The sequence below is a fragment of the Rhinoraja longicauda genome, chromosome 15 (assembly GCF_053455715.1).
Source record: "Rhinoraja longicauda isolate Sanriku21f chromosome 15, sRhiLon1.1, whole genome shotgun sequence".
Lineage (NCBI taxonomy): Eukaryota > Metazoa > Chordata > Chondrichthyes > Rajiformes > Arhynchobatidae > Rhinoraja > Rhinoraja longicauda.
In genome coordinates this window covers 19,098,568-19,120,263 of record NC_135967.1, presented here as the reverse complement: position 1 = coordinate 19,120,263, position 21,696 = coordinate 19,098,568, and positions in this window count along the sequence as shown.

The window sequence follows — 21,696 nt, the reverse complement described above, 5'->3', positions numbered from 1 at the left end:
TGATCTTCAAAATCATTCCCATTCTTCTGCACTACCTTTTGATTTCCTTAATACTCAAAAGCTATCTATCCCTGCTTTGAATGAACAGAATGTCTGAGCTTCTATGACCATCAAAGATTAAAAAACTCCAAAGGTTCACTATTCTCTCAGTGAAGTAATTTTTAAAAAATCAGTCTGAAATTTTCAACTCCTTATTCTGACTGTGCAACCCCTGGTCCTGGATTCCTTAGCTAGCGGACACATCTTCAGCATTCAACCTGTTGAACAGTATAAGAACTTTGTAAGGTTCAATGCAATTTCTTAGACTTCTACATTCTAGAGCATACATGCCCATTTTACTAATTTCTTCCTCATATGGCAACTCTCCATGCATTGAACTGGTTCAATAAATCTTTGCTGCAAACCCTCTAATGCAAGTATATTTGTTATTTCGTTTGAAGACCTTGATGATACACAATATACCTGGGGTAGTTACATCAAGGCTCATGTAATTGCAGTAGACATCTTTACTCCTGTACTCAAATTCTCCATTTGTCTTTCCACTCACTTGCTGCACATGTTTGGCTTTCACTGACTTGTGTACAAGGCTCTTAGGTCCATTTAAAAGCTCACATTTCAGTGTTTAAACACAACAGTCTCGCATCATTCAAATAGAAAGCTCTGCTTGTTTTTCTGTTTTGTGCCCCAGTGGAGAACTTCATATATTTCTATAGTGCATTCAGAAAGTATTCAAACCCCTTCACTTTTTCCACATTTGGTATGTTACAGCCTTATTTTAAAAATGGATTAAATTCTTTTTTTTTTATCATCAATCTACACACAATACCCCAGAATGAAGAAGCGAAAACAGGTGTCTCAAAATTTTTGCAAGGTAATTACAAAGAAATACATTTACAAAAGTATTCAGACCCTTTGCTATGAAACTCAAAATTGAGCTTATGTTCATCCTGTTTCCATTGATTATCCTTGAGATGTTTCTACAACTTGATTGGAATCCACCAGTGGTAAATTAAATTGATTGGACATGATTTGGAAAGGCACACACCTGTCTATATAAGGTCCCACAGTTGACAGTGAATGTCAGAGCAAAAACCAAGCCATGAAGACGAAGGAATTGTCCGTAGACCTCCGAGACAGGATTGTGTTGAGACACAGATCTGGGGAAAGGTATAAAACAATTTCTGCAGCATTGCAGGTCCCAAACAGCACAGTGGCCTCCGTCATTCTTAAATGGAAGAACTTTGGAACCACCAGGACTCTTCATTGAGCTGCCCGCCCGGCCAAACTGAGCATTCGGGGGAGAAGGGCCTTGGTCAGGGAGGTGACCATGATCCCAATGGTCACTCTGACAGAGCTCCAGAGTTCCTCAGTGAAAATGGGAGAACCTCCCAGAAGGACAACCATATCTGCAGCACTCCACCAATCAGGCCTTTATCGTAGAGTGGCCAGACGGAAGCTACTCCTCAATAAAAGGCACATGACAGCCCACTTGGAGTTTGCCCAAAAGGCACCCAAAGGATTCTCAGACCATGAGAAACAAGATTCTCTGGTCTGATGAAACCAAGATTGAACTCTTTGGTCTGAATGTCAAAGTGCGCCCCTCATCACCTGGCCAATACCATACCTACGGTGAAGCATGGTGGTGGCAGCATCATGCTGTGGGGATGTTTTTCAGCGGCAGGAATAGGGAAAATAGTCAGGATCAAGGGAAAGATGAATGGTATAAAGTACAGAGAGATCCTTGATGAAAACCTGCTTCAGAGCATTCTGGACCTCAGACTGGGGCAGTGGTTCACCTTCCAACAGGACAACGACCCTAAGCTCACAGCCAAGACAACGCAGGAGTGGCTTTGTCACAAGTCTTTGAATGTCCTTAAGTGTGCCAGCCAGAGCCCGTACTTGAACCCGATCGAACATCTCTGGAGGGACCTGAAAATAGCTGTGCATCGACGATCCTCATCCAACCTGACAGAGCTTGAGAGGATCTGCAGAGAAGAATGGGAAAAATTACCCAAGTACAGGTGTGCCAAGCTTATAGCGTCATACCCAAGAAGACGAGGCTGTAATCACTGTCAAAGGTGCCTCAGCAAAGTACTGAGTAAAAGACCTGAATACTTATGTAAATGTGATATTTCAGTTTTTTTTAAAAATTACTTTGCAAAAATTTCTAAACACCTGTTTTTGCTTTTTTATTATGGGGTATTGTGTATAGATTGATGAAAAAATAATAATTTAATCCATTTTAAAATAAGGCTGTAACGTAACAAAATGTGGAAAAAGTGAAGGGGTCTGAATACTTTCTGAATGCACTATACATTATTTTGCATCAGGCTCACTCATTCAACTTGCCCATTGAATCATCTTTACACCCTCCTCTATGCTTACAACCCCACCTAGTTTCTGATGATTACACACACACCTATCCGACGAGGCATACCCTTATGGAGTTCCAGTAAATTGTTCAAATATGATATCCCTGTCATAAACCCAAGTCAACTCCTCTCAATTCCATTTTGTTCAAGGTATTCTGTTATTACCCCTCCACCCATTGATTCAAATACCTTCCCCAACATTGACCTTGGGTTAACAGGCTAGAAGGTCCTGCTTCCACTCTCACTACTTCTTAAATAAAGGGATGAGATTTGTTAGTCACAGAATCAATTGCAGAATTTATGCATTTGGGAAAATGAGAAACAGAACCTTCACGATCCCTGCAGCCAGCTTTGTCATAACTGGAGAATACAGATCATTTGGTCCTTGGGATTTAATGGTTTTCAGTCTGTTTTCCCATGAATACTAATTTCCCTCCCTTCTTCATTCTTACTGGACCACAGGATTTTCAGTTCCCGTTAATGAACTTTTTTCATTCTGATCTAAAATAGAAGGGAACACTGACACACCCTGACCAGCCAATAAATTACCTTGATGAGAGTGATCAAAAAGTCTTTATGTTTCGTGGTTAGAATGCAGAATTACTGTTCTCAACATCAGTGGTGGAATGCAATCGTCTTTCATGACGTTCTCAACATACCCCCTAAAATTTAAGAGGCAATAACCTTTTAGAACAGATGATTCTCTGCCCTTGTTCTGATTGCTAATTGCTATTCTGCTAATCTATCTGCACACTTTAACCCAACTGGTTTTTTTATAGTTGATGTAACAAAATTAAGTAGCGGTTTTGAATGAACATCTGAAAATAACGAGCAAGTGAAGTCTGCTGGTCTATCAAGCCTATTCTACTTGCAAACTACCTGGACAAGCCTCCTCAATTTACTTTCCCCTTTGCCTCACTTCAGTTGCAATGCACACATATAAAGTGCAGAAACATGGGGAGACTCACATCCCTTTATGGCTGCTATGCCCTGTTATAGCAGCGATACTTGAATTCTGGATATTCTTGGCCAAACGCCATCTTCCTTGATTCTCTTCGATTTTAAAAATTAGTGAAGACAGTCTGTTGGCTCAGGTAAAAATATAAAGAAGCCATCACATCTGTGAGAGAAATAATACCCTTTGAAATTTCCTTCAGATCCGCTCAGGCGATCAAAACTGCTCCAAGAAATCTCATAGATTTAGTCCTGCTTTCAGCTGACTGAGAATCAATGGCGCAGCGGGGAACTGCTGGCTCTCAGCTGCCTGCAGTTCAGCTGTGCATGCTTGGATGAACGCAAAATCAGAGATGGGCAGGAGGGCAGATGGGTTGAGTGGTGGAGCACTCCTGTGCTAAGGAGAGGGGCAGAATGCACCACATATGAATGTTCATCTTTATCAATCCAGCCTCAGCTGGTGGAAGAACGGCAGTCCCTTTCTGTGGGGTCGTTGCTTTTGTGGAGAAGGACAAGTGCAGCTAAGTATTAATTTTTACATTTTTGCTTGTTTAATGGATCTTAATTTGTTATAGTTTTTAATGTGTATCTAAAATGATATGAATATTTTTTAAATGTCTGTGACTATGAGAATACAATTCAAAAACCCTTGGTCGTTGCAAGCTGTTCTGGTGGTGGGGGATCAGTGGCTTCAATTCACGGGACACCACTTGGGTGCAGAGGGTCAGTTTGTTAGGCCCTCTACAATTGCAAAAGACCACCACTCAAGGCTCTGAGTTCTTGTCTTTTTGTTTCTGAATGATGGAAATTCTTGCCTCATCAAAAACCAATCCACCCCTCTTGAAATTCCACATTGGCATTTTTAAAAATGAATGTCAGCTATCACATTTCAATAACTTTAATTTTCTGGTCTCTGTTATTATACCAATATGAGCTCATTCTGAGAGCTCATTAGTTCAATAACACATCATGGAATCCATTTTGGAGAAAATTGTTCCATATTATTTATGTAAAAGACTGCAATGCAGAGACTGAGCACTTTCTTAATTTACATTGGGTTCATTCCCCTGAGAGATTAAAATATATTACAAATGAAACAAAAACCATGCTTACAGGGCACTGTCAGCTAATGGCTTTTGAAATTCATTGGAGATAAATAAGAGTTATATATTTTGAGAATACAAGCTAGAAATTAATGTACTTTCTGCCAACCAGAGTTAGCAATTTGGATTTGGCTTTCTTAGGGTTTAAGAAATTAAGCCGAGCGATAGTTTAGCAGCACCATCTCCCAATCTTAATTGTGCACAAATGAGTTGTCAGTGAGGAAAGGTGACATTTATTTCATGGTAAGCAGCTCAAGCAACATTGGCACGAGTTGCAAGCTCAAGCCTCATTGAACCTGCATTCTTAAGGACATCAGGCTGAAATCAACCTTGGAAAACCCAATCCTTTCCCTTTCAGCGAAAAGTATCATTGAATAATGCAATATATATATATATATATAAGAATGTTATGCTAATGACTCACCAAGGCTGCATTAGATTTCATTCATCTTATAGACAATAGACAATAGGTGTAGGAGTAGGCCATTCGGCCCTTCGAGCCAGCACCGCCATTCAATGTGATCATGGCTGATCATTCTCAATCAGTACCCCGTTCCTGCCTTCTCCCCATACCCCCTGACTCCGCTATCCTTAAGAGCTCTATCTAGCTCTCTCTTGAATGCATTCAGAGAATTGGCCTCCACTGCCTTCTGAAGCAGAGAATTCCACAGATTCACAACTCTCTGACTGAAAAAGATTTTCCTCATCTCCGTCCTAAATGGCCTACCCCTTATTCTTAAACTGCGGCCCCTGGATCTGGACTCCCCCAACATTGGGAACATGTTTCCTGCCTCTAACGTGCCAACCCCTTAATAATCTTATATGTTTCGATAAGATCCCCTCTCATCCTTCTAAATTCCAGTGTATACAAGCCTAGTCGCTCTAGTCTTTCAACATATGACAGTCCCACCATTCCGGGAATTAACCTAGTAAACCTATGCTGCACGCCCTCAATAGCAAGAATATCCTTCCTCAAATTTAGAGACCAAAACTGCACACAGTACTCCAGGTGTGGTCTCACTAGGGTCCTGTACAACTGCAGAAGGACCTCTTTGATCCTATACCCAACTCCTCTTGTCATGAAGGCTAACATTCCATTGGCTTTCTTCACTGCCTGCTGTACCTGCATGCTTACTTTCAGTGATTGATGCACTAGGACACCCAGATCTCGTTGTACGTCCCCTTTTCCTAACTTGACACTATTCGGATAATAATCTGCCTTCCTATTCTTACCACCAAAGTGGATAACCTCACACTTATCCACATTAAACTGCATCTGCCATGCATCCGCCCACTCACACAACCTGTCCAAGTCACCCTGCAACCTCATAGCATCTTCCTCATAGTTCACACTGCCACCCAGCTTTGTATCATCTGCAAATTTGCTAATGGTACTTTTAATCCCTTCATCCAAGTCATTGATGTATATTGTAAATAGTTGCGGTCCCAGCACCGAGCCTTGCGATACCCCACTAGTCACTGCCTGCCATTCTGAAAGGGACCATTTATCCCCACTCTTTGCAATTTTTGTTCAGGAAAAGATATTGCATTTTATAGTCGGTCTAATTGTGCAGTTAACTTGTGAGTTGGAGCAATCAACACCACGAAGATAGATTATGCTGGACCAATCCGGTGGCACAGTGGCGTAACGGAAAAGCTACAGCTCCAGAGACCCGGGTTCGATCCTGACTATGGGTACTTCTCTGTGCGCAGTTTGCACATTCTCTCTGTGACCTGCGTGGGTTTTCTCCGGGATCTTCGGTTTGCTCCCACACACCAAAGACGCACAGATTTGTCAGTTAATTAGCTTGTTATGAATGTAAAATTGTCCCTAGTGTGTGTAGGATAGTGTTAATATGCAGGGATCGCTGGTCAGTGTGGACTCGGTTGGCCGAAGGGCCTGTTTCCATCCTGCATCTCTAAAACAACAAAAAAACTAAATTGAAAGAAAAGTATATTTTAAACTGTAGTTGTAACATTTATATATATCAGAGAGGAGAGCCATGAGATCGCAAGGAAAACATGCAAACTCCACATTGGCATCACTAGAAGTCAGGGTTGATCCTGAGTCACTGGAGTTGTGATGCAGCAGCTCTCTTAGCTCTGCCACCATGCTGTACAAAGACAGAACATGATTTATAAATAGGAGTATATAAAATTAGGAGGCATAGACGGGGTCGATAGTCAGAACTTTATTCAGGATTCAGGATGAAAATATAAAAAACTGGAGAGCATAGCTCTAAGGTCAGAAGGGGTAGGTTTAAAGGACATGTGTGGAGCGTGTATTTTTTTTACTGAGAGTGTTGGGTATCTGGGTAGGACAGTCGATAATGTTGACATCAATTTTATTAAAGTATTTGATTAAATTCACCATCGTAGGCTGATCCAGGCAATTAAGATGCATGTCATTCATGATGAATTGGTCGCATGGATTCAGAACTGGCTCACTCAAAGACAGAGGATTATGGTGGAAGGGTGATTTGGCATCAAGTGATGCCTTGTCAATGGGTGCAGCTATGGTACAAAAAGTAGGATTAATGCCTACTGTGTAAAACGATCCCAAACAACTGCCAACATAGATTCAAAGCATTGGCTGTGTTGAGACATTAGTTTATCCCATTATGATCCCTTTGCCCATTTTGGGGAATTTAGCAGTTTCTACAATTCCAAGTCAGATTTTTATTCAGAAGGGCAAGGAGACACAAATCGACAGTGAACAATGAAGCTTCAATGCTCTTTATGTGTCCTAGAACTGATATTGAAAAAAAAGACATTAAATTACATCCAAGATAAACAGTTTGTTCCATTTCTATTTATTTAATTATAGAAGTGCAGTTGCCAGATTCTGTCGAGAGCTCTCATAAAAATAAAAGTAGCAAATCATCTTATATTACTCGAAAAGCGCTCTGTACCCAAAGGTTAAATGCTCAAATTTTGCACTTCACATTTTGATATTATGAAAAATGGCTTAAAAATTAATTCACTGTGAGAAACATGAACTGGAATTCTGAAGCTCGAGAACCGTGCACCTAATATTTTTGTACGTGCCTCACTATCATTGCAATGTCCAACGAATGCATAATTTATCACATTAGTGCACACTCCCGGAGTGTAATTTTAGCAATTGCTGTCACCAGCTGAGTCAAAGTGGTGCTGAGAGGAGTTATGATGACGCTTTTCAAAGTGGTGATCCCCATCATCCTGATCTCTTCATTGTTTCCACCCATAAGTGAATTGGAAAGCTTGCATCGATCAATGCGAGTCTAGGTATGGGGGCTAGCACTTGACTTCTGGCAAAGCTCTCCTGTGTTCGCCAAAGATTGGCAGGCCTGCCCCTTGAGACATGTGTTCTCACTGTGATCATACTGTATACTGCTTTCTTCCTTAAAAGTCATAATTGTAAATTAATTGGCTACTGTAAATTGTCCCCTGTGTAGGTGGGCGGTAGCAGAATCAGGATAAAGTTGATCAGCATTTGAGAGAGAAGAGGTTACATTGAAATAGGAGGGAGAAAGTGACAGTCAGGATTGATGTGGGAGCCAACATAGTATAAAAAGGCCAAATATCCTCCTTCTCTATTGTGATTAATATGGGAAATGCTGTTGCTTCACATCTTTGAGGATCCAGTTTCAACCATGACCCCTGATGCAAGTGTGTAGAGATTGGAAATTCTCCATGTGACCATGTGAGGAAGGATATTCTTGCTATTGAGGGCGTGCAGCATAGGTTTACTAGGTTAATTCCCGGAATGGCGGGACTGTCATATGTTGAAAGACTGGAGCGACTAGGTTTGTATACACTGGAATTTAGAAGGATGAGAGGGGATCTTATCGAAATGTATAAGATTATTCAGGGGTTGGACATGTTAGAGGCAGGAAACATGTTCCCAATGTTGGGGGAGTCCAGAACCAGGAGCCACAGGTTAAGAATAAGGGGTAGGCCATTTAGAACAGAGATGAGGAAAAACTTTTTGAGTCAGAGTTGTGAATCTGTGGAATTCTCTGCCTCAGAGGGCAGTGGAGGCCAATTCTCTGAATACATTCAAGAGAGAGCTAGATAGAGCTCTTAAGGATAGCGGAGTCAGGGGGTATGGGGAGAAAGCAGGAACGGGGTACTGATTGAGAATGATCAGCCATGATCACATTGAATGGTGGTGCTGGCTCGAAGGGCCGAATGGCCTACTCCTGCACCTATTGTCTATTGTCTATTGTCTATTGTGTGTCATGCTTCTGTACCTTTTGCCCAATGGGAGCAGAGAGAAGAAGCAACGCCCAGAGTGGGACAAGTTTTTGATTAGGTTGGCTACTTTTCCAAGGCAGCATGAAGTATAGATGGAGTCAGTGAAGGGAAGTCTGGCCTATGTGGAGGACTGGGCCTCATCTACAACTCTCTGCAATTTCATAGGGTCTTGGGCAAAGCTGTTCCCAAAGAAAGCTATGATGCAACTCGACAGTGTGCTTTCTATGGTGCATCTGTAGAAGTTAGTGAGAGTTGCTGGAGACATGCCAAATTTCCTCAGTCTCCTAAAGAAGTAAAGGTGTTGGTATGCCTTCTTGGCTATCATTTCAATATGGTTGATCTGTGACATGTCATTGGTAATATTAAGGCCAGGGAACTTGAAGCTCTCAACTATTTCCACTTCAACACCATGATGCTGATTTGGGGCATATACTCCACCACAACTGAAGTCAATAACTAGCTTTTTTGTCTTGCTAACATTGAGGGAGAAGTTGTTGTCATGACACCATGTTGCTAAGTTCTCTATCTCCTTCCTGTACTCCATCTAGTCATTGTTCATGATTCAGCGCACTACAGTGGTGTCATCTGCAGACTTGTAGATGGAGATAGGGGCAGCACAGTGGCACAGTGGTAGAGTTGCTGCCTTACAGCACCAGAGACCCAGGTTCAATCCTGATTAAGGATGCTGTCTGTATGGAATTTGTACATCCTCTCTGTGACCACAGGATCCTGAGAACAGAGAAGATGAATGAGAAAGAAAAGGAGAAAAAAAATCACAGGAAACACAAGAAACAAAACATCAGTTGCTAGAAATCTGAAATAGGATGGGATTATGGTGTTGAAGGCAGCGCTATAGTTAGAAAATAGGAGTATACTGTAGGAGTCCTTGTAGTCTCGGTGTTCCAAAGATGAGTTTAGAACAGGGAATGGCGTCTGATTAAAGCTCTTCAAACAAGGCACCAGTCTACCATTCGAAGCACGCAAGTGGTAGACACCGACACATTGATTGAACCATGATTTAACATCTGATTTAGCTCATAGCTTCCATCGCAGTACAGACGGAAGCCACTTGATGTCTGATTGCTTTAATGGTTGCTTAAGCATGAGTCAATTATACTCTAAGGAAAAGAATGCTCTTTTCATTACTATTCCATTGTTCTGTAATCTTAGTTTATTGCATTGCACTTTGTTATTTGTATGATTGGTGTTATTGTTGCTATAATTATTGTTATATAACTACTGATTGCATTATTGTTGTACAAGATTTTTGCTTAGTCAGTGTCGCCCTATGTTAATTTTGGTTCCTGCTGCCAATTGTTGTATTGGGGAGTCATTTTATGTACCACAGAAAATCTCTTGGTGGTCACGTTGAGATGGCATGTTGCATTACCTGTTACTGTGATTTCATGGGACTAAAGGAAAGCAAAGAACCCAACTGTAGCCTTGTTATTACCCACAGCCCAGAGTAACAGGAGCAAATCAAGAAACATAGGGTTAGAGTTGTTTAGCTGTTGCCTGCCAGCTAGCTACCAGCCTGCTGCCACAATTGACAAAGTAGTGCTGCACAAACAAGATCATTTTGGCCCAGAGCTTCTTGAGGTTTACCTCCATGGCCATCTGCAGAGTCCACCAAGGCTACAGAAAAGCTTTTCACAAGCTTGGTTGCTTTTGGGCACTGCGGAAGGCCAGGATTTTAGGTTGACACAGGCTGAAGAAGAGAGCTAAGGGAATGGACACACAATTGGCTGGTGCACATATGATCATTGATTCTTCTGCAATCTCTTGGCCCCTGCATCATGGGCCTCTGTAGATTGCCCCTAATGTGGAGGGCATAGACGCGAAAGTGGGATAACATAGAACTAATGTGAATGGATGAATGATGGTCAGCATGGATTCAGTGGGCCAAAGGCCCTGATTCCATGCTGTATCTCTAAACTAAACACTAAACAAAACTAAACCTAAATCATTAATAACATTTCAATGAGAGGGCAGAATTGGATTTCTCCCAATAATCAGTACATTGGAGAAGGTACAGAAAGCTCACTAAATGCTACTTGTCATCACGAACTAGAAATGCTGAGCAAGACGAAAAATGAATCTTTTTTTTCCATTAAAACTTTGCAGATTATGGCCATATGAAATAGGGGTTTTAAATTATATTCCATTTGGCCCATATAAGATCGGAAACAATATATTCTACTTGTTCAGGGGTCTAGAATGAGAAGACATTGTAAAGAAAGATTAACTATGAAACCGTTTAAAACGAATATAGGAGAGACTTCATAGCGGCAGTACTGCGGTTGTGAAATTCACTTCTAGGCTCAGTGGCTGAGGCAGATACTGTCAGCAATAAAGATTACAGTGATCAGATAAACAAAGTAAGAGTATAAAGAAATATGGAAACCAATTGGGTAAATGTGATTGGAGCTAAATGTGGAGGGTAACTGTTGACAAGGATTAATAGGCCATATAATCTATTTCCATGCTTTAACTTCATCCTCCTTCTACTCACTGCTTCCACAGGTTGAATGTGTCCCTGCATTTTCAACATGTGATTTGACCAAAAGACTGCAGGTTTTTCAAACTCTTACTTTTATTTTGCTTGCTTAGCTTGAAAGACTGTCCAATCAGTTTTCTTGATTTCATGTCTGGCCTTATCTAATAAGAAATGAAGCAAGTCATCTGGACAGCCAGGGGGGCTATGTGAGGATGCTGTTCATTGACTTTAGTTCAGCATTCAACACAATAGTCCCCAGCAGACTGGTTGAGAAGCTGCTGGAACTGGGGCTTAGCACCCCTCTGTGTGCCTGGGTCCTGGACTTTCTCACTGCCAGGCCCCAAGTGGTCAGGATGGGGGAACACACATCTAGCTCCCTCACCCTGAACATAGGATCCCCCCAGGGCTGCGTCCTTAGCCCCCTATTGTACTCCCTGTACACACATGACTGTAGGGCCAGGTTCAGCTCAAACTCCATCATCAAGTTTGCTGATGACACTGTGGTGGTGGGCCGGATCTCCAACAACGATGAGAAGGCCTACCGGGAGGAGGTGGCTGATCTGGCACTCTGGTGTCAGGACAATAGCCTCCTCTTGAATGTCACTAAAACAAAGGAGCTGATTGTGGACTTCAGAAGGGCTAAACATCCAAGGACGTACACGCCACTGGAGATAAATGGGTCTATTGTGGATAGGGTGAGCAGTTTCAAATACTTGGGAGTCCGCATCGCAGAGGATCTGACGTGGGCAACGCACATTGCCGCACTGGTGGGTAAGGCTAAGCAGCGCCTTTACCACCTTAGACAACTGAGGAAATTCAGAGTGTCGCAGAGGATGCTTCATTGCTTCTACTCTGGGGCTGTAGAGAGCATCCTGTCCGGCAACATTACAGTCTGGTTTGGGAACAGCTCTGCCCAGGACAGGATGAAACATGGCATGCCGGCCAAGTCAGTACCACCTCCTGCAGATATGGACGTTCAGACTGTAAGAAGTGTTTAGAATCTCCCACATGCTTCAGGTCATGTAACACATGCTTGTGATCTCCCCTGGCATACTTTTAATTTTACAAAGAGCCTTTTTGCTTAAAATGTAACACGTAGGAAAGAATTACTCTTAAAATAAACTATTTTTAATTTTATCATGCTCCCTAACCTTAATGTGCTGTACCTTATCTGTCCATTTGTCTATGTTGTTCATACCAATGCAGATCATGACCTCTGTTTACAAAGCCCATTTGGAAAGCCCTGCAACAATTCTGTGACACCCTTGACCCTGGAAGTAAGATACCTTCCTGGATTTACATTCATGGTCACAGAGCCACCTGTCTATTCCCTTCAATATCGAGTTGCCCTTGGACACTTGTTCCTCCATCATTATACAGCGGAGCCACCTACAGTCCCATGATCCTAACTGTGGATGCTCTGAGGAATACTCACACTCAGTTTTTCCAGCATCTAAAAAATATTCTGGAGAGAGAAGGACTCTGAATTGTCCTGGACTACCTGCTAATACCCCTTCCTCGGACTGTTACCACCCATTTCCCCTCTGAAGGTATTTTCTTAAGCCTTCAGATGATCATTATGAAATGTTTGCCCTCAATGTAACTCTCAGCCTTACAGAAGCACTGTAGTGTCTCGAGCAGCATTTAAGGTCTGAAACATGGCATGCCGGCCAAGTCAGTACCACCTCCTGCAGATATGGACGTTCAGACTGTAAGAAGTGTTTAGAATCTCCCACATGCTTCAGGTCATGTAACACATGCTTGTGATCTCCCCTGGCATACTTTTAATTTTACAAAGAGCCTTTTTGCTTAAAATGTAACACGTAGGAAAGAATTACTCTTAAAATAAACTATTTTGTTTCCTCCCGTAATTAAACAATACAAATTGCATTAGGAATCTCATTCCTCTCCCAATACTGCTTACTATAATTTAAAGTCTTTACCTCTATTTTGTCCACTGAATTGCAGTAACAAAAAAAGGAATACCCACCTGACCCTAATTACCAATCATACTCTAAACAACTAACCTTGGTACATGGTAGACATGTCAAGACTGCATCCTGAGAACCCTTTTTAGTCAGAGGGTGGTGAATCTGTGGAATTCTTTGCCACAGAAGGCTGTGGGGCTAAGTAAATGGATATTTTTTAAGGCAGAGATACATAGATTCTTGATTAGTATGGGTGTCAGGGGTCACGGGAAGAAGGCAGAAGAATGGGGTTAGGAGGGAGATATTGATCAGCCATGATTGAATGGCGGAGTAGACTTGATGGGCCGAATGGCCTAATTCTGCTTCTCTCACTTATGACACTTATGATTTCTCCCTTAATTTCAACAAAGCAAAGGTGCTCGGCATTGAATTGAGAAAGTAGAATGGAGTACAGACCCAGGTCTACATCAATGGTGCTGAAGTGGCATAAATATCACCAGCAATTTTTCCTGCTCCATTTAAATTGATGCTGTGACCAGGAAAGCACTACTTCCTCTGAAGACAAAGCATATTTGGCATGTGTCAAATAATTCTGACTGATTTCTGTAGATGCACCATAAATATTCCATAACAACTCTGCTCACATCACGGTGAAGAAGCTTGTGTGTGGCCTGGACATTGGACTGATGGCTGTGGGTCTCCGCTTATGCTGTGTGCGCTAGTGATTCTCACACGCCGCTGTTGTGGCTGTTTATGTTTAATCTTTATGTCGTTTTGCATCTTATTGCTTTTTTTTGGCATGACTGTATGGTAAATCACTTTTCACTGTACCTTGGTACTCGTGACAATTAAGGACCATTGAACCATTGAAGAACATCCCAAAGGGGTTGCATCCCTACTTGGTTTGGCAACAGCTCCGGCCAAGATCACAAGATTCTGGACACAGCACTCCCCTCTCCACATCTCACCCTCCCCTTTACCTCGGGAGAGCAGGCAACGTAATTAAGAACCAGTCACACACTCATCTCCCCTCTAACATTGGGCAGGAGATGCAAAAGCTTGAAAGCACATCCCCTTAGATTCAAGAAGAGCTGCTTCTTTCCTGTTATCGCTCTCTTGAATAGATCTCATAAACTAAGGGTGTATTCCTAATCTTTTAATCTATCTTGTTGTCACCCTTGCACTCCTTTTATCTGCATTTTCTCGTCTCCTTTCTCTTTTTGTACTGTTGTACTTGTGCATGGCTTGATTAACTTGCAGGGTACAAAAAACAATATTTTTCCTTGTATCCCAGTAGACGTGACAATAACAATGATACCAGTACCAAATAAGTGAGTATCCAAAGGGCCTTGTTTAGAATGGAGATGGACTATTGGAGGAAATAAACTGCAGATGCTGGTTTAAATCAAAGGTAGACACAAAATGCTGGAGTAACTCAGTGGGTCAGGCAGCATCTCTGGAGAGGAATGGGTGACGTTTCGTGTCGAGACCCTTCTTCAGACTGATGTCAGGGGAGGGGGTGGATACAGTTTTGATCTCCTTACTTCAGGAAAGGATGTACTTGCCAAGGAGGGACTGCAGCAAAGATCCATGCAGCTGTTTCCAGGCATGGCATAGTTTGTCATTTGGAGGAGAGATGGTGTTGACAGGAAAACATAGGGAACTGCAGATGCCGGAATGGATAAAACACAAAATGCTAGAATAACAGCGAATCGTGGCATTGTGGAGGGAATGGATAGGCAGTGGTTTTAGTTGGGCCTTTTTCAAATTGATTATTGTAGCGGGGAGAAAACTGGAAAAATGAGCTGGGGGCAAGTCTGGGAAGTGATAGGTGAGAGGGTTACATTGACAGATGGGTGGAATAAGTGAAAAGGAGACAAAGGGGTGTCTAATATGGAGAGAAGAGGTGTCAAATGTAAAGCCAGAGGGGGATAAATAAGTGGAAGGAGACAAGAGGTGGGGCAAAGGGGTGGAATGGTGGGAGAAATGGGTGTGCACTGGGATGGGAGTGGAGGGTGGCACAGGATAGAGAGAGAGAGGGTTGGGAGGCATATCAAATTGGAGCATTGAGGATAAGGGTTGTGCAGGTCAGTTCAAGAACGTGAAGGTTGCAGGAAAGTTGTTCCTGAATTTGGTGGTGTGCGACTTCATGCTTCTGTAACTCCTGCTCGATGGTAGCAGCGAGAAGAGGGTATGGCCCAAATGGGTGGTCCCTTGCTGATAGATGCCCCCTTTTTGAGAAAGTGCCTCACATAGATGGTTTCAATGGGCACAATTCACCAAATCTCTGCAGCTTCTTGTTCTCCTATGTATTGGAATTCTGTACCAGGCCATGTTGCAACCAGTCAGGATACTTTCTACAGTGCATCTTCAGAAAAGTGTTAGAGTATAGATGTGCCAATTGCCTTTCAACCACTGAGAATGTAGAAGGGACTGACATGCCTTTTTCATGCTCATATCTATGTGCTGGGCCCAGGACTGAACATACAAGATGTTAACACCAGGAGTTTGAAACTGCTAACTCACTCACCCATGAAAACAGGTGCATGGTGCCTCATCGATTAGTTCCTTGGTCTTGTTGACTTTGAGTGAGAGGTTGTCGCTGCTGCACCACTCAACCATGTGCTCGATCACTCTCCTGTACACTGACTCATCACCACCCATGATTTGTCCAACAACAATGGTGTCGTCGGTGAATTTATTGGTGGCAGGTAAACTGATTAATCTACCGACACACATTGAAGTTTACAGCAAACCTAACAAATCAGGCCATTTCTATTTTGGGAGGTGTAATTAAATAGAACCTTTTAGATCTCTGCAGGTTAATTAAATCCCATATATTTGTAAGGACAGAGCACCTAAACACATAAAATATTTTGAAATTCCTTTCATATTTGGAAAATAGGATGAGACTAAACAGTCGGAAATAGGAATAAAATTATTGAGACCAGAAGGAGAAAGGTGGGACGTGAACAATTAGAAAATGACAACTGGGCAAGTAGGCATAAATGTTTATTTTCCAAAGATCATAATTTAAATATTTACATTCAAAGCTGGATAAATCTATGTCTATTTGAATTGTTTTATAACTGCATTTAGTGTTTGGTACAGCCTCACAGGCGAGAAGATGAAAAAAAATGACGACACTCAAGAAAATAGTAATTTCCTTGGAATTGGCAGCAGTCAAAAGATTAAGGAATGAATTAATAATTAAGGGCAGTCGTGATCACGCATCACCTTTAAAGTGTTGATGGTTTATTTGAAGCCGAGTTTGATTCCTTCTCTGCACAAGTGCTTAGTCAAAAATCCAGGCACACATTTTTCATTACATTTGAAAGATCAATGACTACTAAAATCTCTGAAGAAACTCCCAGGACACTGCTTATGGGCATAAAACAGAGACTGGTGGCAAAGTATCTTGTGCATGCCGCAGGAACGGAAATTGGAGATTTTTAATAATGTGAGTTGAAGCAGCATTTCGCTGGGGACAGGGTTCACGCACATGGTCACAGGTATGATATGTCATCTGTGTCCCAGCAGAAGGAAAGGGAGATTTGCCACAAAACGGAACATTTTTGGTTTTGTGTTGATATTCTGTGCTGATTAAGTGGCTAACTTTTTTTTTTTAAATCTCAGATATGGCTCTCTTTTCTCTTTTATTAACTGCAGGAATTTATATGGTTGTGACTCAGTTGTTTTGGAGAATAGAGGTCTATAAAAGTGTCTCGGCCAGAAAAGTCACATGCCCATGTTCTCTAGAGATGCTGTGTTACTCCAGTACTTTGTGTCCTAAAATGAGTGACGTCTCTCCCAGCAAAATCTTCTAAAACAGGTTTATTTTTTCTATCATTGTGGTTCATTTAAATAAAAATCTATTCCTAATCTGGAATGACTGTCAATGTTATTGGCTGATGATGATTAAAGCTAAATATCATTTAGAAATACAAAAGGACACGTTAAGAAGCTTGTGTTTTATATAAATTAGAGGTTCATTAATTTCTGGTCACAGTGCAACACAAAATGAATGGACTTAAAGGAAAATTTGATTAATCCTGTCCTCTGCTTCTGGAAATTGTCACCTTAGCATCATATTAATTCATGAATTCAATTATTCATTCCTGTCAGTGTCTTCAAGTCGCTGATGTGTTGCAGATATTTCAGCAAAGCTGCTTGATGCTACTTTGTATTAATACAAAATTGTGCAGAGGAAGATGAATAACAAGGAAGGAGGTAATTCAGACAATCCTGTGCGCAAGATTCCAGTTCAATCCTACCCTCCAGCACTTGGTCCACAGTTCTTCAAGCACATTCCAACTACTTTTTGTTGTTGCACTATAGGTACTTACTCAAGCTGTGAGTTAAAATGTGTTGTAAAATCCTAAAATTTTCTCTTTCTTCTTTTATTCTGTGCCTCAGCCAGTGAGGGAAAGTTTCCTGCAGGCTCTTTTAACCACCATATTGATTTGTTAGCTTTTATAAACCTACTAGACCAAGTGGACCCGTTGGGTCCAAACCTCTCCTGCATTGGTGCAGCACCCTCTTCTACCCCACTCCCCCCTCCCCTCTCCCCCTCCCCCCTCCTTTCCTCCTCCCACCCCTCCCTCCTCCCCTCCTCCATCCATCCCCCTCAACCCCCCTTATCCTCCCTCCTTCCCCCCCTCCCTCCCTCCATCTCTCCCTCCCCAGGAGATAGATTTAAACTTTAAAATGTGAATAACTTAAAAAATATAACACCGATTTCAATTAAACTTCTTCAATTAGCACCAAAGGGAAAACGGTGAGTAAGGTGGGCTTAAAATTGTCGCGCTATCGTGTACTGTTTTGGCTGTAGTTCAGGAACAAACAAACAAATAAACGAGAGTTTTAGTATATAGATAGGCAATAGACCAAGGCCACTCTGAGATCCAGACTCGTTGGTGTGCTCCCATTTATTCCATGGAACACAGAATAGATCAGCACAGAAACAGGTCCTTCAGCCCATGATGACAGTGTCGAACATGATATTGATTTAAACTAATCCCTTCTGCCTGCATGTGCTCCATATTCCTCCTTTACCTACAGTCTTTTACCTACCTCCTTTCTGTGCTGTTCTATTCTGTGTTCCATGTAATAAATGGGAGCACACCAACGAACAGTACACAATAATCAAAATGTGGCCGAATTAAAGTTTTCTAAAGGAGCAACATGAGCTTCTAATTCTAATATTCAATGCCACAACCAATGAACACAAACTATCTACTCATGTTGCTACTTTAAGGGAGCTATGGACTTAAACCACAAGATCCCTCAATGCTGTTAATGGTCTTTCCATTAAATGTCTACTTTCCCCTTACATTTGACCTCCCAAAGTACAAAACATCTCAGACTTGCCTGACTTAAACTCCATCTGCTATTTCTCTGCCTATATCTGTAACTGATCTATGTCCCGTTGTATCCTTTGACAGCCTTCTTCAACATCCACAACATCGCTGATTAGTTCTGAATTGCACTTTTCCACATGCATTACCTCAAATTGTCTGGCTGGAATTCCATTAATTTTTATCCCCAGCTATTGCATCCTTTAATCATTAATTAATCAATTTATTTATTATTATTGATTTATTCTATTATTGATTAATAAATATTTATCTGATTGTTATCACATAAATGGTCCGGTAGCAGGAGGTAAGAATTTATTAGTTCTGTTGCTGGTACATATTTCATAGTTCTGTTGATGGCACAATGAAACATTCTTGACTCTTGACTCTCGACTCACGAGGTACTGGAACGTTCCTCTCCAATCAGAGCCACACCGAAATTTTTTGTATAAGCCGTCAACTTCTTCATAATTATCCTACATTTATGTGGAAATCAGTCATATATGTTTCAGACAACATGGGGATAAAGATATGGAGTCCTGTGGAACTCCATTGGTAACAGCCCTCCACTCGGAAGAAACAATCACCAACTAGTGATTGGTTGGAGTGCAGCAATTATAGTACTGAGTTTAGAGGCATGATTCAGGTAAGTCACTTGTTCTATAAGGGTTGCTTCTCACAATGAAAGTTGATCTGGTTGCCTCACTGCTCCTGTAACCCAGGTTCAATCCTGATCACTGATGCTGTCCATGTGGAAGTTCCATGTTTTTCTATGACTGCACGGATTTTGTTTGATTTTCCAAAAACATGTGGGTTAGTAGATTAATGGCCACTGTAAATTGCACAGCTGAGTGATAGAAGGTGGGGGTAGATGATGTGAGGAGAATAAAATGAGATAAGGATTAGTATAACTGGATGGATGAATGTCAGCACAGACTCAGTGAGCCAAAGGCTGTATGCATGCTGCATGACTCAATGATGTCTGATAATTTCCTGAACACAATTGATGGATGGAATCACAATGTTTGAATGATCCACCTGAGGAAAGACATTGAAGGCATTTTCCTAAAACATACTGAAAAAAGAAATTCTCGCTTGCTTGCTTGGACCTGACAAGCATTCACAATCTGGAACCGTGCTTCATGGATTTTTGTTAGGGTAATCACACAGCCTATATAACTCTCAAATCGCAAAATCAAAGATATAAAAACATTTCTAACCCGAAAGAAAGTTTCTGCTTTCACATGCGTTAACGTGAATAGGAAACAAGACACCACTGCCACTTAGCTGGTGCATTTCCTAATGTTAGGTTGTTCCGATGTGTTTTACATCAATTGAGGTATATTAAAATTGGAGCTGCCCTATATTCAGTATGTAATCCTCTGATACTCATAGCACTGAGCTACCACAAACTACTGCTCATGCCTTTATGTGTGAACATCGGGAGGGACCAGTGTACTGACACCCAAGTTGATATAGGTAAGCATTGGGATAACATTCCGTTCATTAACAAATGCACACCTCTGCACATATTGCTGGCTCAAAGATATACTTACAATGTAACACCAAGTTCGGATCACAGAGTATGTTTGCAAAACACTGGAGACTTGCATGCATTATGTTCATGAAATCACATAATGGCATGGAACTGGGAACCTGGCCAAAACTCATCCTGTTCTCTGAAATCACAACAGATGGCTGGTTTCAGCATAAATTCTGCAAATGTGCAACTGTTGGGAGAATTTTATCAAGTAAAGAGGAAAATTGTGGCACTATACCTGCAATTTCCTGGATACCCTGTAGAGCATCTTGCTGGTATTACATGTTTGTAATTTTGATCTTGCAAGAAAAAGGACTAAACATGGAATAGAAGATGATCTCATAATTATTATGGGGTTGGAAATTACAGAGAAAGTTCAAAAACTGCATTAATCCTTTCTTCTACAATTAATTACGCTCGCACTGATGGTCAGGCACCAGTGATTAAAAAAGGGGATCTAAAAGCATCTGTTCAGTGGGCTAGACTGAGTGCCTTAGGACTGATTGAAATCCTGTTAGGAGTGAAATTGTTTCAGGTACATAACTAATGTCTCATAGTCGTACAGGAGGGGAGGGATTCAGGCAATTCCATAGGATTGTGACTAAACTACCATTTCAAATGTGTTTTCTTGTTGCATTTGACAGATGAGAGGGTAAAACCAGGAATATTCCACATACAGCATTATATAGATCGCCATCACTTTGAACATGGCAGGCCAAACGGCAGATCTAGCAGCTTCCCTATACGATATTTTGTCTAGCCAGTCATCTCAAGTGATTGATGATCTGTAGTTTACTGGACAGTGACTGATAGTAGTTACAATGCTAAATGATAAGGGCCAAATACCCAACGATTTAATGTACCCATTCTTCTCAAAGATATCCAACTAAAGTTTACCACTACTGTTCCTCAGCCATTTACAGAAATATGACAAAATTACATTATATTAAGCACCATTCAATCTAGAAACACAATGGTATTCAATTAGTATTTATTTGGAAAGGATAGAACAGTGAATATTGAAAATTGATGCGGAGGAGTAAATGAACACACTCAGATAATGTACAGTACACCAGCCCATGTGCCAACTTCCTACTACCTGCTCTTTATGAGTGAGCAGCCACTGCCATTGGCATTATTCCTTCGGTACATGGACCAGCAGGAAGTACACCAGGACCTTGGAGAAGATGGATTGTGAGTAGATAATTCATAAGATCATAAGAGATTGGAGTAGAATTAGGGCGTTTGGCCCATCAAGTCTACCCCGCCATTCAATCATGACTGATCTATCTCTCCCTCCTAACCCCATTCTCCTGCCTTCTCCCCAGAACCTCTGACACCCATACTAATCAAGAATCCATCTATTTCTGCCTTAAGTATATCCACTGACTTTGCCTCCTGTGGCAAAAAATTCCACAGATTCACCACCCTTCTGATTCTGGTTCAAAACATTCTGTGGAGAGAATTTACTACACACTCAGTATTTACCATAAACTCAGTATTTGATGTGAATTTATCATCTGGTTGGCGACTCTTTCTCAACATCTCATGTTTGTGATGTGGAGGAAACCGGAACATCCAGAGGGAACCCAAACGGTCACAGGGAGAATGTGCAAACTCCACACAGCCAACACCCAAGGTCAGGATCGAACATGGGTCTCTGGTGCTGTGAGGCAGCAGCTCTACCGACTACCTACACTACAATG